The sequence below is a fragment of the Capsicum annuum genome, chromosome 11 (assembly GCF_002878395.1).
Source record: "Capsicum annuum cultivar UCD-10X-F1 chromosome 11, UCD10Xv1.1, whole genome shotgun sequence".
In the NCBI taxonomy this organism is placed as follows: domain Eukaryota; kingdom Viridiplantae; phylum Streptophyta; class Magnoliopsida; order Solanales; family Solanaceae; genus Capsicum; species Capsicum annuum.
Window position 1 is genome coordinate 1,439,205 of NC_061121.1, and position 6,619 is coordinate 1,445,823.

Here is a 6,619-nt window from a genome sequence, read left to right on the forward strand (position 1 = left end):
ACAAGTAATTGTTGGTCACCTTGGTTTCAGTTTGTAATCAAGAGTTTATGAAATAACTAGGATTATGTTCACTAGGGCTTACGGTACATGACAGATACTAAAATTTACTCAAGGTTCTCATGGTAGTTAGGATGACAAGCTATCTTTATCGATGGTATGCTCAAATGTCTCTCTACCTATTCAAGCGTCTAATTCCCTAATCCTCTCGGACTTAGCAAATTGCTTATCGCTAAACAGATTTTACCTCAGGTTAATCAACCTTGTTATAGTGCTGATTATTAAACGAAGCCTTTCCGAGTCCCTGTTGATAACTCACTTCCTACTGTTTATGATTTTTTTCTCAAGCAAACCAAAGTAGGCACGCCTATTGTTTACAACCAACAGACATAAATTATAGTCTCAAAATTATCAAGAAATCCGAACACCTATTAAACCTTAAGTATTTAACACCTTATGATGACCTAACCCTAGATCCCATAATCCAGGTTAATTGAACTTAGCCATTCATGATGTAATGAATGAAACACATAATTGAATTCATGATTTGAAAGATAAACTTACAGAGATGTATAATATCTAGTGAATCGCAGATTAGATCACAAAGGAAATTCCAAAGTAATGATATTAATCTCTTCAAAAGATTTGCTTCTTCAAGCCAAGAAAATTAGAGAGAGAAAATATCAATGTGTTGTCTCCCCAAAAACTCAAGTACGGCTCTCTCCCCTTCTGTAGAATAATAATATTAGAAAACCCTCCTACAGTTCTTTAAACAGTCAACCCTAAATAAGGAAATAAAATTAAAATTTAAGATTTTCTTCGGGATGGGTGACGGCATTCTTGACGGCGCGTCATAAGTATGAAGGCGTGTGCAGGATGCCGTCAAAGTCTCCAGTGAATTACTATCTTCTGATTTTTCTGACGGCAAATCTGACGGCGTGTCAAATATGTGACGGCCCATGAAAAATGTCATCACATCTTCACTGGAAATCAGCATAATCTGCCTCAGGTTGACAGTCACTTTGACAGCCCGTCCCATGCTTGACGGCGCTTCCGAAATGTCGTCACATTTCATATCAATTCCTCAGGTTCTGTCTAAGTTTGACGACAAATTTGACAGCCTGACATATGTCTGATGACGCTTCAGAAATGGTGTCAACTTCAGTATATCTCATTTGCTCCAGATTTCAGCTGATTTATTCTTATTTTCTTTGGTTTTCTCCCCCATCACTTGTCTGCATTAAGAAAATAAAACAACCAAAAAAACAATAAAAGTTGCTTAAGACTTTGCAATTATTTTGATCTAAAAAGCATTAAATGTGTTAGCTTTTGCTCACACATCAATACCCTTAACTTAAAACAATTTCTTGTCCTCAAGCAACAAACTAACTAAGAGAACACAAAGAACATTCAGCAGTCAACAACCATTTTAGCTCAAAACTCAGTTACCATCTCTAAGGTTAACCAATTTAAACTATTGTGTGTCTTATTGAAAAGCACCAATGTAACACAAAGGATTCCAGCCATGGCATCAACTAAGTACCAACAATCATGCTTATATCAATATGACACTACCCAAACAAGTAAGTCACCTAGCAACATACTAGTGTGCCCTCACAACAAAGAATTTCCCCTTTTTCTCTCACAATAGAAATCAAAGTATAAACATGGGGATCATCACAAAAACACTCACTCTCAGAATGAAGTTCAAACCAATGTATGCCAAATACCATATGCTTGCCCTTATCTTCATTACCAAAGTGTCTAGACAGGTAAGCTAAGATCACTATAGGGCTTTCTTAGGCTTGTAACGTAGGCTAAGGGCTTGTATGCTATTAGATGGCATTTAGAGTGACTAACCTCCTTGGCACTACCTTAACTTGTGGGGTCCACTTATTAACCTCGTTTTCTTTCTTTTCTTTTTCTCTTTACCATACATTCAGAATGGGTGTAGTTTTTCTTTTTATTCAAACAAACTTCTTTTCTTTCTCTTTTTCACCAACACCCAATTTTCTATTTCTTTTTCACTTATTCTTTTTCTTCTACTCTACCCTTCTTCATACCCACTTTATATCACGCACCCCTATGATAGCCACCCTCAACTTAGGTTGTTTGCCTAAGTCAAGATGCACAGTGTCCAAGGAGGACCAGGGCCAAAAAAGGTTCATTATGATCTAAACGGGAAGGTGATAGGTGTCATAGAAAGAAATGGACTATTCTGGCTCAAAACAGGGATCAAGTGCTAACATACATAATAGCGAAGGTTATTTAGGCTGAAAGTGGCTAAAAGTCAAAATGGCCTATGATCTTTTCCTAACCCCTATCTTTCAACTAAGGTAAGATGAACTGGGCAAGTTCTAGATTTGGCAGTACAAAGGGATCTGAGTAAGATCTCACATACACACATGGCACACAAGTGTATTACCAACTACTACTCATCCAGTTCATGCAATTGTTAGCAGTGATTATCAAGCAACTAAAACTTAATGCCATAACAAGATGCATAGTGGTTACACATGAATGCAAATCACACAGCTACCACATAGACAATTGGAGAGGTAGTTACCATTCCAAGAAAAATTAACAAAAAATATGTCAACTGCCATAGATACTTATTTTTCTCCAAATTAACCACAATACATCACAAAGGAAAAACAATACACCTAAACATGCCAGCTCTACTAGGAACAAGACTTCGGGGAAAAGAGGCACGACAACAAAACCCTTAGGAGGACATCATCACTCACAAGTAACCCCACCCTCAACTTAAAATCATACAACGTCTCCAATGCGTCAAACCAAAACAAGAGAGTTAGAAACATACCTGTGGCACCATGGGTGTGAAGATCTGATGTCAATCATATAATACTAATACAAATAACAAAATACCTTAGGTTGCCTCCCAAGAAGCGCCTGGTTTAACGTCGCGGCTCGACTCAATTATCTAGACTACTCAGATTTTATCAAGATATCTTGTTAATAATTATTTATGTCTCCACTTGGAGGATTTGAAACGCTGGCCCAACTTCTGATCAATACATCTTCGAGGCGCGTTGGCCAAATGTGAGGGCATGATGAAGAATGTTCTATCACGCCACTTTGAAGACTTGAACTGCTTACCCAATTTTGCATCAAACTTTCATGTGGGTTCATTTGGAAATGGTGAGAATCTTAAACAACCACCAAATGGACATCGATCTTTAAGCTCCTTGGCCTTCAATATTGGGGTTGTAGTATGCCCTTTTGGAAGGATAAACTCCAAAATGTAAGGATCTTCCTCCTCATTTTCAAAATTCATCATTTGCTTGGGTGATTTGACTTTCATCACATCCACTAAGCATAATGTTGAAAAGTGATTCGAATGAGGACTAACCCTCAATTTTGGAATAACTTCCGTATTAGTATTTTTACCCCGAAATGGACTAAAGTCTTCACGAGGATTGTGCTTGATTTCTTCCTTTGACTCTAATGTCATTTCCTCATCCTTGGCATCTTCATTCAGGAATGGTTCGGTTGGTTGGGAAATCACCGAGGGTTACTCAACATCAAGCTCATCATTAACATTGGATTCTTGCTCTTCATCCTCACACTCTTTCATTATTTTAAATAATTCCACAGACAAGATATCATCTAAATATAATGTAGAAAAATGTTTTTAATGATTGACCTCGATATCCATCTCTTCTATTCTTTCTCTTCCCTTATTAAATACCCTAATGTCTTGACACATGTCACATATGGTATCATTGGTTGTGTCTATACGATCCAACATTAGTTGAAGCATAGCTTCAATGTCACTCTTTCCAGCGCTTCGTTCTTTCTTTTCCTGACCATAAGACCTATCATACTCATAAGAAGAACTAGAACTTGGATTAGCGTAATAGGGGGAGGGGGCATTTGGGCAATCACTCCAATGTCCATCTTGACCACTATATAAAGAACAATTATACTCCCGGTAGGGTGGAGATGGTGCACATATCTCTCTTCGGGGAACATATCTACAATCTTGCCAAAAGTGGGGTCTATCGCAATATAGACATGGATCATCCAGATAAGATTTCCAACCATCAGACTCACATTCATTCCATGATGCCATAGTAAGAAATACACAAAAATAAAGAAAATCTACCTAACACAATAAACAAAGGAAATCACAAAAAAATATTTACAAGTTTGAATTCAAGCAAGTAAGCTAAAATTCAAAACTAACGTAATACACCAAATTGTTCCCCGGCAACGGCTCCATTTTTTATAACGCTCAACTTACACCTCAATTTAGTGCAAGGCGGTCTCGTTAATATATTTGCCCAATATATTATTCCCTGTGGATTCGACCCCGACTCCAAAGTTGGGTAAAATAGCCGCCTTGCACGCGATTAAACTAGTTTGAACCTAAAGCTACAAGTCAAATTCAAACAACTGGCATGAAAAGATAAATGGGAGTTTTGAGTTTAACAAGTAATTGTTGGTCACCTTGGTTTTAGTTTGTAATCAAGATTTTATGAAATAACCAGGATTATGTTCACTAGGGCTTACGATACATGACATATACTAAAATTTACTCAAGGTTCTCACGGTAGTTAGGATGACAATCTATCTTTATCGATAGTATGCTCAAATGTCTCTCAACCTATTCAAGTGTCTAATTCCCTAATCCTCTCAGACTTAGGGAATCGCTTATCACTACACAGATTTTACCTTAGGTTAATCAACCTTTTTACAGCGCTGATTATTAAACAAAGCCTTTCCGAGTCCCTATTGATAACTCACTTCCTACTATTTATGATTTCTTTCTCAAGCAAACCAAAGTAGTCACGCCTATTGTTTGCAACCAACAGACATAAATTATAGTCTCAGAATTATCAAGAAATCCTAACACCTATTAAACCTTGAGTATTTAACACCTTATCATGACCTAACCCTAGATCCCATAATCCAGGTTAATGGAATTTAGCCATTCATGATGTAACGAACAAAACACATAATTGAATTCATGATTTGAAAGATAAACTTACAGAGATGAATAATAACTAGTGAATCGCAGATTAGATCATAAAGAAAATTCCAAAGTAATGATATTAATCTCTTCGAAGGATTTGCTTCTTCAAGCCAAGAAAATTAGAGAGAGAAAATATCAATATGTTGTCTCCCCAAAAACTAAAGTGCGGCTCTCTCCCCTTCTGTGGAATAATAATATTAGAAAACCCTCCTACAGGTCTTTAAATAGTCAATCCTAAATAAGGAAATAAAATTAAAATTTAAGATTTTCTTCATGATGGGTGACAGCATAATTGACAATGCGTCATAAGTATAACGGTGTGTGCAGGATGTCGTCAATGTCTCCAGTGAATTACTATCTTTTGATTTTTCTGATAGCAAATCTTATGGAGTGTCAAATATGTGACGGCCCATGAAAAATATCATCACATCTTCATTGGAAATCAGCATAATCTGCCTCAAGTTGACAGCCACTTTGACAACCCGTCCCATGCTTGACGGCGCTTCCAAAATGTCATCACATTTTATCTCAATTCCTCAGGTTCTGTCTAAGTTTGACGACAACTTTGACAGCCTATCATATTTTTGTTGGCGCTTCAGAAATGGCGTCGACTTCAGTATAGCTCATTTGCATCAGATTTCAGCTGATTTATTCTTATTTTCTTTGGTTTCCTCCCCAATTACTTGTATATGCATTAGAAAAATAAAACAATCAAAAAAACAACAAAAGTTGCTTAAGACCTCGCAATTATTTTAAGATAAAAAGCATTAAATATGTTAGCTTTTGCTCACACATCATTGACATGTCTACTAAATATTCAGAGAATAAATACACTTAGACCTCAACTTTTTTGTCTGCCTGTCTAGAATAACAATAGTCTCCTTTTCAAAGGATAAATCATGGTCTAGTGTCACGACCGAAACTAGGGCCTGGCCATGATGGATATCTCAAGTTCGTCGTAGATCGGAAACCCCTCCCCCCCTTGCCTCGTCAAACAAAACACAATACACTAACATTGGCTAAATTCTGAACATATAACAAGATAGATAAAGATAAGCTCAAGAATTCTAAGATACATCAACAACTAATACCCAATCCACAGTAATCCATAAAGCCTCTAAATTATACAGATCAAAAACCAATCTAAATCGGGACATGCCCCCAACTATAGCCAAAATAAGTCCAAGGAAGATTTTATGTCCACAAGAAACAAAACCATGAAATGAATATCTTTCAGAGAATGGAAGCTCACCACTTCAAGCTGACTGCCGATAATCCTGAAATTTTATCACCACACAGAAAAAGTAGAGTGTCTCCATGTCCTGCATCGCATGAGGATACAACATCCAAGATGGTTAGTGAATTGAGCGCTAGCATAAAACTCAGGGATAAAGGGATAAAACAATGCCATCATTCCAAAACCAATTCAAAATCATTTCACTTATTTACATATAACCATATGCATATACACACACACAGACATATATATATATATATATAATGGGGAAGGAAACAAGTTTAGCATCAAATTTAAATCATTATCCTGGACTATGTAGGTTGACCATCCTAATAATAAACCACAGGTTATATGGGACTAATTGTCACCCCCTGGTTGGGCCTCAG